Source organism: Triturus cristatus, chromosome 11, assembly GCF_964204655.1.
Source record: "Triturus cristatus chromosome 11, aTriCri1.1, whole genome shotgun sequence".
NCBI classification, from domain to species: Eukaryota; Metazoa; Chordata; class Amphibia; order Caudata; family Salamandridae; genus Triturus; species Triturus cristatus.
Genome location: NC_140594.1, coordinates 12,325,426 through 12,343,097, shown reverse-complemented (window position 1 = coordinate 12,343,097; position 17,672 = coordinate 12,325,426).

Genomic DNA, 17,672 nt, shown 5'->3' with positions numbered 1-17,672 from the left:
ACGGGTGATGGTGTGACCATGCAATAACAAGGATAAAGTACCGACTGCTGTACATTATAAGGATATTGCAAGTTGCTTTACATTTCCATGACCTTATAAATGAACTTAGGGGCCTATTTATGAGGCTGTTTGTGTCACTCTTCCACCACACATCATGATGCAAGAGCGATGCAAACTGTAAGACAGATTTTTTAAGCCAGGCAAACCCACTTTGCGTGCTTTTGACTTCATAAAAAAAATGTGGTAACGCGATGCAGCACAAATTGCTGTGTTGCGTTACTCTGCCCTGGAAAGGCATTCCATGGGCATTATGTGAGTGTTCCACACACCTCTCATGGTTTTTATTGCATTCCCAGATTTACAAGACCTCCTAGGTGAGGTGTAACGATGAGAAATATCTCAATTTCTCCCTGTTTCTTCCTCTTTCTACTTTGCCGCTTTCTGAGAGGAATATGCCTTCCAGGATTGTTTTTGTGAAGGAAAGGGCCCCTTCCTGCACAAAAGCAATCTGCATGCAACTCAGGCACCTTTGCAGGATGCCTATGTTTCTAACCTTTTCTTTGTTGGCTTTCAAACTCTGGGCACTTTACTGCTGCTAATCAGTGCAAAAGTGCATGTGCTCTTTCCTCTAAACATGCAAAAAGAACAATTGATGGACAGAATGCAGAACAATGTCATACATTCACCCCAGTACAGAGATCTGGGCCTAAATACATTGTTTTTTTGCTCACCATGTGTCGTAGTCCCAGTGATGCCTCTCCTCAGGATTACGTCAGTGCTATGTATGGGCCCCCCGCCCATCCGACCCCTGCCCGGTGTACGTATTATACCCTCGGACGAGGAGAGAGGTGGGCGAGGGAAGGTCGGGAAGGAACAGCGGAGGGAGAACCTGAAAGAAACAAGAAGACGAACTTAGACACCGGCCCCTCTCTCCTACACCCCTTTTCACCCTCCCTACTATCTTCTTCCCCTACCTGGGGTTCCTTCCTTCCCACAGCGGACGATGGGCTAGGGTCCCCTCGGGGACTCTGGAGGGGTTTCTTGGGAGTGTACGGAGTCCAATGTGGCAGCTCTCTTCGGGTCCCTATCCGTTGCCTCACGGACGGGACGCGCTCCCCGTTCCTTCACGGGGAGGCGAAGGGACAGGCTCAAGGCGTTCCGCAGACTCAGGCACTACTACTCACGCCCTGGAACTCCGGGGGCTGAGGAGCGCCGGAGGAGCGCCGGAGCCTTCGCTGTTTGTTTTGACGTGGAAGGTGCTGGGGGCGCTGCCCCTCCCGCCTAGGAATCCTTGAGGCGGAAGAGCGCCCGGAGGTCTGTGAAAGTAGACGGCGCTGCCACTCATGCCTGGGAATCCTTGAGGCGGAGGAGCGCCCGGAGGTCTGTGAAGTAGACGGCGCTGCCACTCACGCCTGGGAATCCTTGAGGCGGAGGAGCGCCCGGAGGTCTGTGAAGAGGGTAGCGCTGCCACTCCCGCCTGGGAATCCGTGAGGCGGAGGAGCGCCGGGAAGTCAAGAAGTGCCGTTGGCGCCTGAGGTAATGGCAGTGGCGCACCGGAAGAACTGGTCTCCTGTGCCGGCTCGGAACACCGGGATCAGTAAGGGCCAGGGAGGGTCCCGCTGGTTGTGGCGGTGAATCGAGGAGACGCCGCCTGCTTACCTCCTCTGAGTCGTCGCGCTATCAGTTGCGGGAAAACACATGCCGAGGCGCAGGCTGGACGGAAGGCAGAAGGCTGGACGAAGCGGGAGCGAGTTCGGGGCCGTTAGGATCCGCAAGGGCGGACGGGAATCATTGGCCCCGCCCCTCGGGTTGCCGCGTCTTTTATGCTTGACCGGGGTGCCGTGACGTCTCTTCCGTCGGGAGGCCGCAGGGGCCGCTGGGAGTTGGAGTCCTCTCCTCGGAACAGCTCCGTCGGCCCCCAGATCATGACACCATGCCATTCCAGTTTGAACCAAGCCATATGCAAATCAGTCTTGACCCTGTGCCCTGGGTGTGAATGTTTTGATTTGTTCTGCATTCCGTCCATCAATTGTGTGTCTTTTGCTCTCCTCTAAACATGGTATGATTGGTTTACACTGTTTTGACATATTTAGTTTACTTATAAGTCCCCAGTACAGTGGTATACCATATACTGATGGCCTGTAAATTAAATACTACTAGTGGGCCTGCAGCGGTGTTTGTACCACCCACAGAAATAGCCTTACACACCTGTCTAATGCCTGCCACCGCAGCGCCTGTGTGCGCAGTTTACTGCCACGGTAGCTTTGCATTTAAAACTACTTGACAAGCCTAAAACTCCCCCAGTATTACACATAGGTCACCACTAGAGAAGGCCATAGGTAGCCCCAAGGGCAAGGAGCTGTGTAAGTAAAAGTTAGGGTGTGTGCCTTCATGTGTGGCGTGTCCTGGTAGTCACAAACAGCCTCGATTTTCACTGCTGTGAGTCCTACTCCTCTCATAGGTTAGCATTGGGAATTCCCTTATATTTAAGTGGTAATTTCATATCAGAAAGGAGTGGCATTGCCATGTTTGGTATGTTTAGAATAGTGGCGATAACCCCAGCTTATTGGTGTAGTTGGATTTTATATTACTATTTTAGAAATTACACTTTTCCAAAGTTTACATTTGTCATCTTTGGGCAAGATGTCCCGTCCCATAGTGGGGGCCATACTCTTGATGTGATATGCTCTAATTTTTCTCTAACAGTTCAAGACCCTTTGCCGGTCACTTGGTCCGATCACTCCTTAATCCATTTTCCTTGGTTAATTACATCACCAGATCCACCCTCAAGGTTAATTGAAAGTAGACCTCCCCCTCGCCTAGAGCCAGTAGCTTTTGGTAGGGTCTTGTCAGAGTCACGTCCATTGGCGGGGGAGGGACTGCCTAAGGCAGTAGGAAGCTCCACAAATGGATTGCGAGAGCAGTGGATCAACTGGCTACACCTCAGGATCATAAGAGAGTTAGAATGACTCCATCTAAGCCCTGGTTCTCCAAGGAACTTAAAGAACAAAAAAACCTTGTCAAAAATTAGAACGCAGCTGGCGACAAGCGCACTGCCCGCTAGCCAAATTAGCTCTTAGGAAATGCCAGAACTGTTACAATGATGCAGTTAAGAACGCTAAAGGTCAGTTTTATGTGGAGCGTATTGCTCTATCTAGGAACAATTCAAAGGGAATCTTCTCGATTGTCGAGAGCTTTTTGAAGCCAGTTGCAGAAAGTAAGGCTGCCCCCGCCTCCAGTTCCTGGTGCGCACAACTCTCTGATTTTTTTATTAACAAAATACAAGCAATTCAGGCCAGTTTGGGACCAGCTAGTTTGAGCCTGACTGAATATCCGGCCCGTGCCTTTAGCGAGCCGGACCGCACACTTATGACCTTGACAGGATTCACGCCCATTCCACTGGCCGATACTCTGGCCATTTTTAAAGCACTTAAATCAGGATCCCCGTCAGACCCCTGCCTCGCTAGGCAGTTGTCAGCAGTGGCAATGGTAGTTAATCCCGAAGTTAATAACATCATTAACTTGTCCCTGCAGTCTGCCACGGTGCCTGAGGAATGGAAACAGGCCAAGTTATTACCCCTGTTAAAAAAAACCTAATTTAACCCAGGCAACCTGGCTAGCTACCGACCAATCTCTCTCCTTCCAGCTGTGACGAAGTTTTGCGAGAAGGCAGTCTTCAAACAGCTGTCTGCATTTATCGAAACCTCTGGTGCTCTTCACCCGGCACAGTCCTGTTTTAGAGCCTCCTACAGCATCGAGACTGCTTTGGTCGAGATAACAGAGCCCACTAGGGACTGTTGTGATTCTGGTGGCAGAGCGGCCCTGGTTTTATTGGACTTCTCTGCCACATTTGATACGGTTCCACACCGACAGCTATTAGCTCGCCTGTCTAATATTGAAATTTCAGGGCAAGTGTGGGACTGGATTGAATCCTTTTTGGCCAATAGATCGCAACAAGTGTGGGTCCCGCCTTTTTCTTCTGCACCTAGAAGTATTACGACAGGCGTCCCTCAGAGCTCTACATTGAGCCCTTTGCTTTTCAATGTGTATGTGACCCCATTGATATACTTGGCGGAAGGTTTGGGTGCCAAAAATCTAGCTTACGCTGATAACACCCAGCTGCTTTTCACATGAAAGAAAGAGGAGACTTCTGTGGTATCAGCTAAAAACTGGCTGTTCGTGGCCCAACTTAAATGTAACAAGGAAAAATCAGAGGCCCTTCTTTATGGGACCTTCCCGCCAAATGTTCGTGATGAATTGTGGTCAACAGGCTTCCCCAAACCAAAAACCCATGGTAGTCCAGCAAAAAACCTGGGAGTTTGGTTCAGCGAGGATCTTAGTTTTCGAACTCAGATCAACAAGCTGGCAGGCGTGTGCTTTGGCACATTGAAGCTTCTTAGGAAATTCCTGCCGCCCCTGCCAAAAGCGGCCAAAGAAATGGTGACCCGCGCATTTATTTTGTCGCGGCTTGATTATTCCAATTCTCTTTATATTGGTCTTCCTTGTTATCAGATAAAAAAGCTTCAGACCATTCAGAGCACGGCCGCTAGAACGCTGTTAGGCATTCCGCGTAGCCTTGGATTCAAGCAGTCTCTTCGCGACTTGCACTGGCTCCCTGTTGACCAGCGCCTTTTTGTTAAAGGCACTTACTATCACTCACAGCGCCCTTTACAAGTCCGGACCCTGCTATCTCAGGAGGCGTTTTAATTTCTATACGCCATCCAGGCTTCTCCGGTCAACAGGCCAAAGCCTTGTTGCCATTCCACGCTATCACCTTGTCAGAACGGGAGGGAGTTCCCTCTCTGTAAGGGCAGCTAGGGCCTGGAATAGTTTGCCCTTTGAGATCAGAAACAATCACGATCTGAGGATGTTTAAGAAGCAATTGAAAATCTTACTTTTTAATTAGATGACTTAGCTCCTACTTCTTCTTCCGCTCACCCCCGCATTGGTCTATCGTGCCGGGACACTTCCGGGTAGCTGTGCGCGTTACAAATGTGTGATAACATAACATAACATAACATGTACGAGGAGGTTGTGAGTCACAAATTAGTCACAATTCATTTTGCAAATGCTAATATGGCCATTCGTGATGTAGGACAAGCATTCGCCAAACGAAAATAGCAATGCAAGCGATTTGCGACTCACTAAAAATTGTGACCGGATTTTGCGAGTCCTAATTAGAGATTCTCTAATTGAAAATCGCAAATGACATATATAAGCGCAATGCAATGCAATTTACTACCACTTCAAAACAAGTGGTACGAGGGACCAAACTAAAAAAACAGCCCAGGAATGCACCAATGACTTCCACCATGACTTCCTTGCACATAATAGCGAGGAGGTTGCACATACTGGCTGCTCAGCGGAGGAGGCGGGGACAAGAGAGATATTCAGAGTCAGGCTGATCATGTTTGAGAAGACATAGGGAGAGATTTATGAGCAATACAAGTTAGAAATTTGATCTTCAAGCCAATATCTACCTTAAAGCTGCACCTTTAAAGCAGCATACAGTGCAGCGATGCAATATCCACCCATGCCCAGGTGTGGTGCTCCCTCCACCTCTTGGCCAGCGGTAGTTATCAAAATGTATTAGTAATTGCCGGAAGGGTGTCACCGAGAGCACTTTTGATTGTTTTCACAATTTTCTAGATGTCATGCTCCTTTACATACCCCCACACATCTACCTGCCCAGGGATGATGTGGAAATTCAAAATGCAAAAATGCAATTCTACCAGATAGCCTGATTTCCACAGGTCAAAATGGGACTCATGTTCACATATGTCCCCCATCTCACCTGGAATACATGTTCAACAACCACAGGCACACTCATTCCTGGAACATCCAAGTCGTCTAAAATACTCACAATATCATCACAGACATTGTGGCCAAATGTCCAGGGAGCACCCATGACTCCTACATGTTCAGGCAGAGTGGCATATACCAGCGACTAGAAAAAGGGGATTTCGATGAATGATATCTACTAGGTGCTGTAATTTATTGTCCAAACGTAAATGCATTTGCACATTCATAACTCTCAGTTTGTTGGATCACACTTAAATGTGTCTTACCAGGTGACAGTACGTATGCCCTCTGGCCATGGATCCTCACACCCTACACGTCTCTCAACAATCCACATGAAAGGCGCTACAATATCAATCAATCAGTCAGATTTGGAGAGCCCAAACAGACTCACCTGTGAGGGTTTCGAGGTGCTGGGAGAACTCTATGCCGGTTCTCCTATTAGTAGAACATCAGGGTCTTGAGGTCCTTCCTGTACTGCTGAAGCGAAGGTGAGGGTCTGAGGTGCAAGGGGAGATTGTTCCAGGTCTCAGCCACCAGGTAGGAGAAGTAGCGGCCTCCACTATTCATCCAGAGGATGTGACGTGTGGCTGCTAGGAAGAGGGATTCGGAGCGGAGATTCCTTGTAGGTTGCTGGAAGTTCATTCAAGTGTTGATTTATGCTGGTCCTTCGTTGTGTAGTGCCGTGTAAGCGTGGGTGAGCAGCTTGAACTGGCATATCTTCACGACCGGTAGCCAATGGAGTTTCCTGAGGTGAGGGGTGATGTGAGTCCACCTGGGGAGGCTGAGGATGAGTCGCTGCAGTGTTCTGGATAGTCTGGAGTTTCGTCATGAGTTGGGCAGTTGTTCCAAGGCAGAGGGATTTGCCCTAGGTTAGTCTCCTTGTGACGAGAGCTTGTATGACTGTTCGCCTGGTGTTGGGACATGGCACATAGGCGCACCAGCTCAGCGATTGAGCACACATTTGACACCCTCAAATCATGCTTCAGGTGCTTTCACAAGCATGGGGGAGCCGTGCAGTCTGCTGACTGATACTGCATGCAGGATTGTTGTAAATTAAAACAGCAATGTGAGTAAGCATTTATTGAAGACATTAATGCTTTCCCTTTAGATCATGTTTTCTCCGTTATGTTGACCGAAGTTCGGAATCTATTTTGTATTATCATGTGCCACGTGTTCGCCACGAGGAGAGTCCGACCTTTGTGTTAGTTGCTCTTGTAATCTGCCTAGTAACAGTTTATAAATAGCTCTCTCTTGTCCATCTGGCGCATGTCCAGACTTGACCACATCTGTTATAATTAGCCTTGCTTGACCATGTGTTTTGCGGGCTCAAGGAGTGTGTTGGCTCCGCCCATGTATTGATTCAGTATCGAGAATGACCATAAATGGTAATGTTCTTCGGCCTCATGTTGTATCCACCCACTTATGAGCCCCTCTGTTGTGTATAAAAGGGGACTGTGTACGCAAGTTCTGTGTGCTACTCCATGCAATACTGAAGGGTGTTGTGTGGATTGTAGGGCCACCCTTAAGGGTTAATAAATGCTGTTTTTGTACTTTGCAGTTTCCGTGCCAACTTCCTTATAGATTCCGTTACAGGAGAGCGAACCCTTCTTGTGCCTTGCGGGCCTAGCTGGGGCCTGTATTCATCAATTGGCGCCCGTCACGTGGGGCTCATCGGCGACTCGGATGCTCGAAGGACTGGTCGCGACGAAGGTGAGGAGTTTGGCCGGGGACGTGATCACTGCCAGCGGCGTCTTAGCCCTGGCATCCCGAGGTTTTTCTTCCTTCCCTTCCGAGCTGACCGTCTGGGTGGCGCCGGTCATCGACTGAGACCTCTTCTGTCGGTCCTGCCGTGAGAGCCGTTTGGGCGATTGTGGAGCTTGGCAGTTGGAATCTGGACTCTTGATTGGTAAGAACCGTTGTACGGTACTTGCTCCGAGTTTTTGAAGCCTGGGTTGGCTATTTGAGTTTGATTGATGATGACTAGTCATATTTTGTATTTGTCTTTGTGAAAATATATGCGTTGCAACACATATAGGCAGGTAATGTGGAGAGATTTCTCCAGAGCTGTGTAACTTTGAACGGCGCAACGATTAAGTGCCATTTTTTATAATATTGCATATTTTGCATTATTTCTGAGCATGCCTGCTTTCAGCGCACTCCGTAAGTGGTGCTGCTGTTTTGGAAACCGGTTGAACCTCGAGGAATCTGCTCCAGCTCCCCCAGAGGGGACGCCTAATAGGGATATGTATGTGAAGCATGGTCTTTCTTCCATAATGAACTGCACAGTATGGAGGAAATACACGAAGAAGGATCCTGAGTTGCGATGGCCTTTGTATGGATCGTTTGATATACGTAAGATTGAGTATGTGGAACAGTGTATGTGTAAGCGACGTGCTCGTCAGGATATGTTTGAGTGTGTGCGATTATGGGTGAAGGAAGTGCGTGAGCGAGAGAAGCGTGAGAAAGCGCTGTATGATAAAGACCAACGGAAGAATGATCATGTGCGAGCACAGGAAGCGAAGCGTCGGGAGGACAAAGAGCAGGCGGACAGACAAGAGAAAGAGTGTAGGCTACAAGTTTCGGGTCAATATGTTGTTCGCCAGCCACTTTATCCTGTCCTTAATAATCCTGATGATGATTTTTATTTGCTAGATCGCTCTCCGCCCCCTTATGTTGGCGCATCTGCTCCGCGGCCGCAAGATTCTGGCCCGGCTTCGGGTAAGGTAGACACACGGTCCATGTTATCGGCCGAGCATATGGCTGAGCTTCGGAAACTTTCCCTCCGTGCACTTAAGGGCAAGATGTCTAAGGAGGAGTTGTTCCATACTTGGGGGTCGTGGCAAGATAGAGAGAGGGTGTATTTTCTGTCTCATTTCGCGGATGAAGTAATTACTGCTTTCCGAAAATATTCTAGTGTCCTTGAGCCTGACGAAGTGTCTTCGGATGCCGGAGCATTACGTAATGGTGTTTTTTCTCCCCCTAAGGCTCCTGAGGCGGCTCGGCGGTTGTTCGCTTTGCGGGACGAGGTGCTGGCCCTTAGAGAGAAAGCACGCCAACAAACGGAGGAGGAGAAGCAGTCGGATTCGTTTGCAGCAGGGGGCCACTCATCCACCTCCCAGTCAGATAAGGATGACGTAGTGCATGCTAAACCAATGCGAGAGGCGGCGCCTTTGTATGTTCCTCCTAAAGGAGCGGGGACTAGCTCGGACATTAACTCCGCCGATGCTAGGGGATATTTTGTGTATAATTGGGTTTATACTCCATGGCATAGGGCCGATGTTATGGCGTTAAAGAATGCATTGCCTGACCCCCGCAAGAATCCAGCGGCCTTCTATGAAGAAGTCGAGGGGGCCTTGAATTCTTGCATTATGACCTTAGCGGATATAGACCTGTTCTTTGGTCTTATTCTACCACCGGACACGTGGCGGTCTGTCCGAAAGGTAGATGATGCGGTTGCCTTCAAGGCCCGGTGGTCTGAGCTTGAGGATGAAGACAGGGAGAGGAAGCCCGCACAGAAACCACCCCAGAATATTTTAGATCTCCCTGCTGCTATTGTGGCTAAGTTGAAAACAAGTATTCCCCCTAAAAAGATTGACTGGAATATGTTAGCTGCATGTAAACAGAAAGTTGACGAGTCAGTTGCAGATTTTTTCACGCGCTTTGAGGAAACGTTTCATGATTCTAGTGGCCAGTCGCTTACTGACGACACGGGCCGCCACCTTTTCGCGGACAAATATGTGGCTAATCTGCTACCGGCAGTTGCGGCCCGTTTAAAAGCGAGCGAGAGTTCCTGGTCCTCCGCGACGCCGACGGCTCTTCTGACTATCGCTCAGTATTATGAGCGTCAGGAGCACGAGGCGAAGGGCCAGGAGGAAAAGAAATCGAAAGATCTTAAGACTAAGGTAATGTTGGCACAAGTATATGGCCCGCCCCGACGGGGTAATAATAGAGGAAGGGGAGGATCTTATGGTCCCCCTTCGGGCCGATCTGATTTGAATAGGAACCAATGTGCGTATTGTAAGCAATTGGGCCATTGGGCCAGGGATTGCCCAGTGTTGCGTGCTTCGCGTCAGGGGCATACTCCGGGTGGCTCGAGAGGTAGAGGGGGTTCCTCGAACTTTAGAGGGAATTCTAACGATCATGTTCGTTTCGATACCGCTGGGCAGCACCGAGATAGCTCAAATGTTTTCGATCGCCAGCATCAGTATCACGTATCGGAGATTGATCGATCAGGATATCATGATTCTCAGCTTGCATAGGAATGCGTTGGATGGGGGTCTGAATCAGTTGAGGTGCCGGTCGATCAGACGGGTCCTTATGTATCGGCTGAGGTTTTAGGTTCTACTGATCAGTTCCTAGTAGATACAGGAGCGACACGTAGTGCATTGTCTAGGTACTTGGTTCCGGGGGCTCCCCCATCCGGCTCAGTGGTTACATCGGTAGGGTTTGACGGTACACTCTCCCGAAGCCCTCTTTCACAGCCCCTTACATTTAAGGTTGATTCTTTTTCTGCGCCCTGTCCGTTTCTGCTTGCTCCGTATACACCGGATAACATTATGGGCCTTGATATGTTAAAGCACTTTAGGGCTACGATCCGCTGCTCCCCTGAGGGTGTGAGGGTGATCTTAAATGACAACTACCCCCGGTCAGGGCGGATGTGTACGATATCAGAGGACACGTTGTTGGCCACCCTCCCTCGAGCTTTATGGGCGACTTCGGACACAGATGTGGGACAAATGGTGATTCCTCCGGTCCACATTAGTGTCCAGGAGGGGGCGGTGTTACCGCGCCTCCCGCAGTATCGTATTTCCCAGGAGGGCGAGGAGGCTCTCATACAGATTGTGCAAGATTTGATCGCAGTGGGAGTAGTGGAAGAAGTTCCCTATAATATCTGTAACAGTCCGATTCTCCCTATTCTGAAAAAGGACACGGATGCAAAGGTCTATCGGTTCATAATTGATTTGAGGGAGGTAAACAAGATCGTGATACCTCAGTACCCGGTGGTTTCCGATATCACGACGTTGCTTACCTTGGTCCCGCCTACGGCGACCATGTTCTCAGTGATTGATTTGAAAAATGCCTTCTTTTCTATTCCCATTCACCCCGATAGCCGATTTCTTTTTGGGTTCACATTAAACAATAGATCTTATCGTTTTTGTAGAATTCCCCAGGGCTACACAGAAAGCCCTAGTATTTACAGTCAGGCTTTGAAACGACAGTTGGATTCCTTTGTTTTACTCGAGGGGGTCGCCCTCATTCAATATGTCGATGACATCTTGTTGGCGGCTGACACCCTGGAATTGTGTGAGAAAAGCACGCTATCCTTACTTTCCTTTTTAGCATCCCACAATCATAAGGTATCTCGGAAGAAATTGCAATTCTGTAGACCAAAGGTGACTTATTTGGGTCACCTTTTGTCTAAGGAGGGACGTGCACTCACACCGGATCGTATCCAAGTAATTTTGGATACACCGAGACCATCCACACAGAAGGATGTCCGTGCATTTTTGGGCCTCGTTTCTTTTTGTAGACAGTGGATATTGGGGTTTTCACACATAGCTAAGCCATTGTTAGCCCTTTTGACAAAGGATACGCCTATCCCAATCCCTTGGTCAGATGAGTGTGATGCTGCTTTTCAGCAACTGCGACAGGCCCTTTGTTCAGCACCAGTGTTAGGGACCCCTGATTATGCAAAACCCTTTTCGTTATATGTGCATGAGAAAGATGGATGTGCATTGTCAGTTTTAGTGCAGATGCACGGCGACAAGCAGCGCCCTTGTGCATATTTTTCGGCTGTACTTGATCCTGTCGCCCGAGCATTACCAGGGTGTTTTCGCTCGGTTGCGGCGACAGCTGTGTCAATACGCCAAAGCGAGGGAATTGTGTTATCTCATAAGCTGTTGGTATTAGTCCCCCATGCTGTTGATGCCCTGCTTAATCAAACAAAGACGCAGCATTTGACCAGTGCCCGTTTGACGGGATATGAGTTGACGCTTTTGGCTCCTCATATTACGTTGAAAAGGTGCGTAACACTAAACCCGGCAACATTGTTGCCATACCCCGAAACTCAGCCTGAGGCGCGGAAAGCGCATGATTGTATTCTTGTAACTGAGGAACAAACAAAGGGTCGTATTGATCTCCAGGATACGCCCTTTCCAGATGTAGATGGAGAACTGTGGGTGGATGGATCCTGTCTGAAGCTACCAGATGGTACGACTTCAGCAGCATATGCAATTACCACATTACAAACGATAGTGGAGACAGCACGCATACCACAGAAGTCAGCTCAAGCAGCGGAACTGATAGCATTAACACGAGCATGTGAGCTCAGTACAGGATTGTGTGTGAATGTTTACACAGATAGCCGCTATGCCTTCGGAGTAGCGCACGACTTCGGCCTACTCTGGAAGGAGAGAGGGTTTCTAACGTCACATGGGGTGCAGATAATGCATGGAGAGTTAGTTCACAATCTTTTAACCGCATTGACATACCCAAAGAAAATTGCCATTTTTAAGTGTAGCGCCCATAGGAAAGTAGTTGATAAAGTTGGAGAAGGGAATGCGCTAGCAGACCGAGTAGCGCGGGAGACTGCGATGCAGCCCGGTGCTACTGCCATGTATGTAGTAAAGTCACAGGTGGAAAGATGGCGTGATGCGAAGGAGGAAGTGCGAGAAATGCAAAGGACCGCTTCTGATAAAGAGCGGGAGCAATGGGCTAGCGAGGGAGAGTTGGATGATGAGGGTTGCTGGAGAAATAAGCAGATGGATAGATGGAAATTACCCACGGCTTTCGTACAACCTATGGTTCAGATGGCACATGGGCTAGCACATGTTGGAGCTTCCGCAATTGTGAAATTGCTTACCCAAGTCTGGGAGCATCCAGAGATTGCTAGCACGGCAAAGAGGGTGGTGCAGACCTGTATGATCTGTCTGAAGTATAACCCAGGAAAGGGTACTCGAACTCCAGCAGGAGGATTTGCGACGCCCACTGCACCCTTTGAGGTTCTGCAGATGGACTATATCCAGCTTGAGCGCTGTAACAATTTGAAGTATGTTCTAGTAGTGGTTTGCGCCTTCAGTAAATGGGTTGAGGCGTACCCTACGAAAGACAATACTGCAATGACCACGGCGAAGCTACTGCTAAAAGAGTTTTTCCCTCGATACGGCGTCTGTAGACTTCTGTGGAGTGATAATGGGCCTCACTTTGTAGCGGATGTTATAAAGTACGTCTTGAAGGGCCTGGGCATCACTCAGAAGTTCCACGCCGTGTTCCACCCTCAGTCTGCAGGACTAGTCGAGAAGTATAATGGTACACTGAAGCTTAAGATAGCCAAAATCCAAGCTTCAACGTCTTTGACTTGGCCAGACGCCCTGCCACTGGCGTTATTGTCAATTAGATCAGTGCCACACTCTCGAACCGGCCTTACGCCGTATGAAATAGTATTTGGACGCCCAATGAACATTTGGGGTCCACCAAGGCCTAAGGCTGTGTATGATGTATCTTGTGTAATGATGAGCGATTATCTGGCACAGTTAACGGATAACTTGGTTTCTATTCATCAACAGGTCCGAGAGGCGCTCCCTGATCGGTCTACCGGTGAAGGACATGGTCTCCGGCCTGGTGACCATGTCATGGTGAAAGTCTTCGACAGAACGAACAGTTTGGAGCCGAGATGGGTGGGCCCTGAGCAAGTCCTCCTTGCAACGAGGACGGCTGTGCGAGTCTCGAACAGGAAGAATTGGATCCATTCCTTGCACTGTCGAAAGGTACCGCCCGGATTGGTGGAGTCTGCCGTGCTGACCGATCAACGAGAAATCCTGGCAGCAGAGACAGGCCGTGCTGCGGAGCCGGGTGACACTGAGGAGCTCTTTCCGGACCACGCGACTTCTGGAGGAAGACGATATCATCTTCGACCGAGGAAGTGAGGTTTCCAGTACCGGGACATACTGTCAGAACGGCCCTTGGGTTAGTGAAACGGAGAGCCGATGAGGCAAGGGGGGGGGATCAGCCCTGCATTAGTGTAGTGACACCCGTCTTGGCCCGCTGGTGAAGAAATCAACCGCTGCCCAAGGGGAAGAGTTCTGACAGACTTTTTAGTTTCAGGAAGATATCAGGGTATTGTTTCCTTTGACATGGAGAAGAAGAAAATCCTTTGTGTGTTGGGGTTCATGCTAACAGTAGCTATTGTTGGAATAACAACATGGTTTGTAGAGGAGGTAACTCCTGCTCGGAAAACACTTGTGTTGACGACTCCGGTGCCTGCGGAGCACTACTTCTATACATTGCCGTATCAAGAGTTGAAGCATCGACAGTCTTATTTGAATAACACTTTCATTCAGATGCTGCATCATACCCACGTTGCTACGAACGCTACGAACTGTTGGATATGTGGGATGATGCCGGCCCATCAGAAGAAAGGAGGTACGCCATTCATACCACTTCCTTTCTCTCATAATGGCTCTTGTAGAGCATGGTACACCTTACTGTTTGCCACTCGGAAACCGACGGTGGGGCGATTGCTTTTCAGACTTAATAGAGAATGTCATCAGGATAAAAATGGATATCCGCAAGCGAATGGGACAATTTGGGAATGGGAAGAGTACCGACCAGACAATGAATCCATTCCCTATATCTTCACGAACACCAGAGACACTGTGGGGAAGGACAAATTCGTGATCCAAGTGGCACAGGCTCAAGCGGACCTGTGTGTCCAGAGTGTGGGTTTTATCCCTGTTGGTGTCAGTGATTGCCTAACTGTCTTGAACATTGATGGATTGAATAACAGTACCTTCCTAGCGTCCCATAATACCTATTTTGTGTGCGGAAATAAAGGTTATTACCGTTTGCCGGCTGGGTGGTCTGGGGTATGTTATGTATCCTTCCTATTACCTCCTGTATTCCTAGCACCAGCATCTTACCATAAGGATTTGAAATTGTTGAATAATGTGACTGTAAATAGGTATAAACGTACTTTATCGATTGATGATGTGGATCAGACTGATACCAGCTTGCAGCAGTATATTGATTTTAACTTAGGACTGTTTTTCTTTGTTGGAGCCGCTCTGAATAGTAGGAAGATCCGAAGATTAACAAGAGTGGTAGAAGCAGTGACAAATCAGACTGCTGCTGCTCTTGGGAATCTTACGGAAGAGTTACAAATAACTAGGATTGTTGCATTGCAGAATCGTATGGTATTAGATGTAATGCTAGCTGATCGAGGTGGAGCCTGTAAAATTATTGGAAGTAGTTGCTGTGTGTTCATCCCTGATCATACGCCATCCGTTTATAACGCCATTAACAAGCTGCATAAAATAGCAGCTGAAATCCACACAGAAAACGGCACTTGGTCCTTTTCTGGATGGTTTTGGGCATTGGTTACTGCCTGGGGATGGAAGGTCTTAACCGGTCTCTGTATTATTATAGCAATTCTGTTCTTTTTCTGTATGTGTGTTCAATGTGGACCATTGTTCTGTTCTGTATGCATTTCATTCTGCATCCCGGATAAGAAAGCTATTGCCGATGTTGCTCATCAGAAGCGTCTAGCTAAAGAGGTTAAAGGAATGATGATAATTGACATATATGATGATTTTTGGAAACCGGATGTCTTCAGTAAATGCTGAAAGGGTCGTCTGTTGTAAATTAAAACAGCAATGTGAGTAAGCATTTATTGAAGACATTAATGCTTTCCCTTTAGATCATGTTTTCTCCGTTATGTTGACCGAAGTTCGGAATCTATTTTGTATTATCATGTGCCACGTGTTCGCCACGAGGAGAGTCCGACCTTTGTGTTAGTTGCTCTTGTAATCTGCCTAGTAACAGTTTATAAATAGCTCTCTCTTGTCCATCTGGCGCATGTCCAGACTTGACCACATCTGTTATAATTAGCCTTGCTTGACCATGTGTTTCGCGGGCTCAAGGAGTGTGTTGGCTCCGCCCATGTATTGATTCAGTATCGAGAATGACCATAAATGGTAATGTTCTTCGGCCTCATGTTGTATCCACCCACTTATGAGCCCCTCTGTTGTGTATAAAAGGGGACTGTGTACGCAAGTTCTGTGTGCTACTCCATGCAATACTGAAGGGTGTTGTGTGGATTGTAGGGCCACCCTTAAGGGTTAATAAATGCTGTTTTTGTACTTTGCAGTTTCCGTGCCAACTTCCTTATAGATTCCGTTACAGGAGAGCGAACCCTTCTTGTGCCTTGCGGGCCTAGCTGGGGCCTGTATTCATCAGGATTGTGGTAACCTGTGCCATACTCCACCACATTGACTGCGGGAGAGTGGAACCCATAGAAGTGTTTTTTGAGGTACATCCTTGAAATGAGGTATTGCACAAGTAGGTTGGTAGTAAAGTTTATTCCTTCCGATGTCCTATAACTCCCAGCAGCAACTGCCGACTCACCCGCATTCCACATTCCGACAAGAACACCCACGAGCTCCCATCAACACCAACATTCCAGATCCCAACACCCCCCCCCTTCCTTCACAACACAGCTAAAAGGAAAAAGAAAAGAAACAGTAAATAACATAGCAAATAACATAGACACATCTTATGAATGAGGATAAAACACAGAAATAGCAAATAACATTGGCACGTCTATTGAGGACAATGCACAAAACTCATGAACTCCTAGAGGGTATAGAGCAAAAAGTCTACTGCATGATAAAATCATGAAAGTTGGAAGGAGCAAACTGTACCCTGGAGGAAACCCTCCTCCAAGGCGGACAATTCGAGTGAACACCCATCTTGCCACTCACAGACCCATCCTTGGATTCGGGCACCACCGAAACGGCACACTTGTTACATGTTTTGCCATTCTCCAACACCACAGCATGATCCTTCAATTCTCTCACTTTCAGTGGTGCCGAAAACCGTGACTCAACTTTGCGGACAAAGCCCGGTCTCTTAACCCATACCCAATTGCCCACACCAACAGAAAGAGTTCTAGCATTTCCTGTTCTAGTACTGTACTTTGCTTTAACGGCAGCTCTCACATCCACTACATTCATAAGTTTCTCATGATCTACACCTTTTTTGGACACCCAATCCTTATTCAACTTGGAGCCCGCTACTCTACTGCAGAGTAAACAGGGCCATGCAAGTGCTAATATGCGGGGAAGTTCTCACCGCCTACAACATGTCAGTTATAGCTTCCCTCCACTGCAAACTGTTGACAAAGACCAGTTGTAAGTGTTCCTTAATTACTCATTTAATCACTCCACCAGGCCATTGCTGCGAGGATGATAAAGAGAGGTGAGAATGTGTTCGGTCCCTATTTCCTGGAGGAAACACTGCATTTCTCTGGACACCAACTGGTTACCATTGTCAGACACCATCTTCTCAGGAAACCCCTCTCTGAGAAACACGTCTTGAAAAAATGTAATGATGGATAAGGAGTTAACACTATCCACAAATCTGACCTCTGGCCCTTTTGATATGTAGTCGACAAGAACCAACGCATACTTGGGGGAGCTCCCAACAACCCCAAAAGAACCACCTACATCAAAAGCCAACTTGCACCAGAGGGAGTTTTGCACCACAATAGGATCAACAGGTGAGAGACAAGTCACTTGCAACTTGTCGCTCAAAACACAAATGCAGCGGTCGCAAACATAGTGTTCGACAGCCTTATACAACTCCAGCCACCAAAAATCCTCCCTGACCCTGCGTTTCATGGCTTGCATTCCCGGGTGCCCCTCATGAGCTAAATCCAAGATCCTTTTCCGCACGCTCACCGGAACTACTAACAAACCGCGTCTTCCTAGGACACCACCAACCATAGACAACTCCTCCCAGATTCTCTTGTAAGGAATCAACTCAGACGGAAAGTCCTTATTGTTGGGCCATCCTTTAGTCAAAAAATCAGCAAC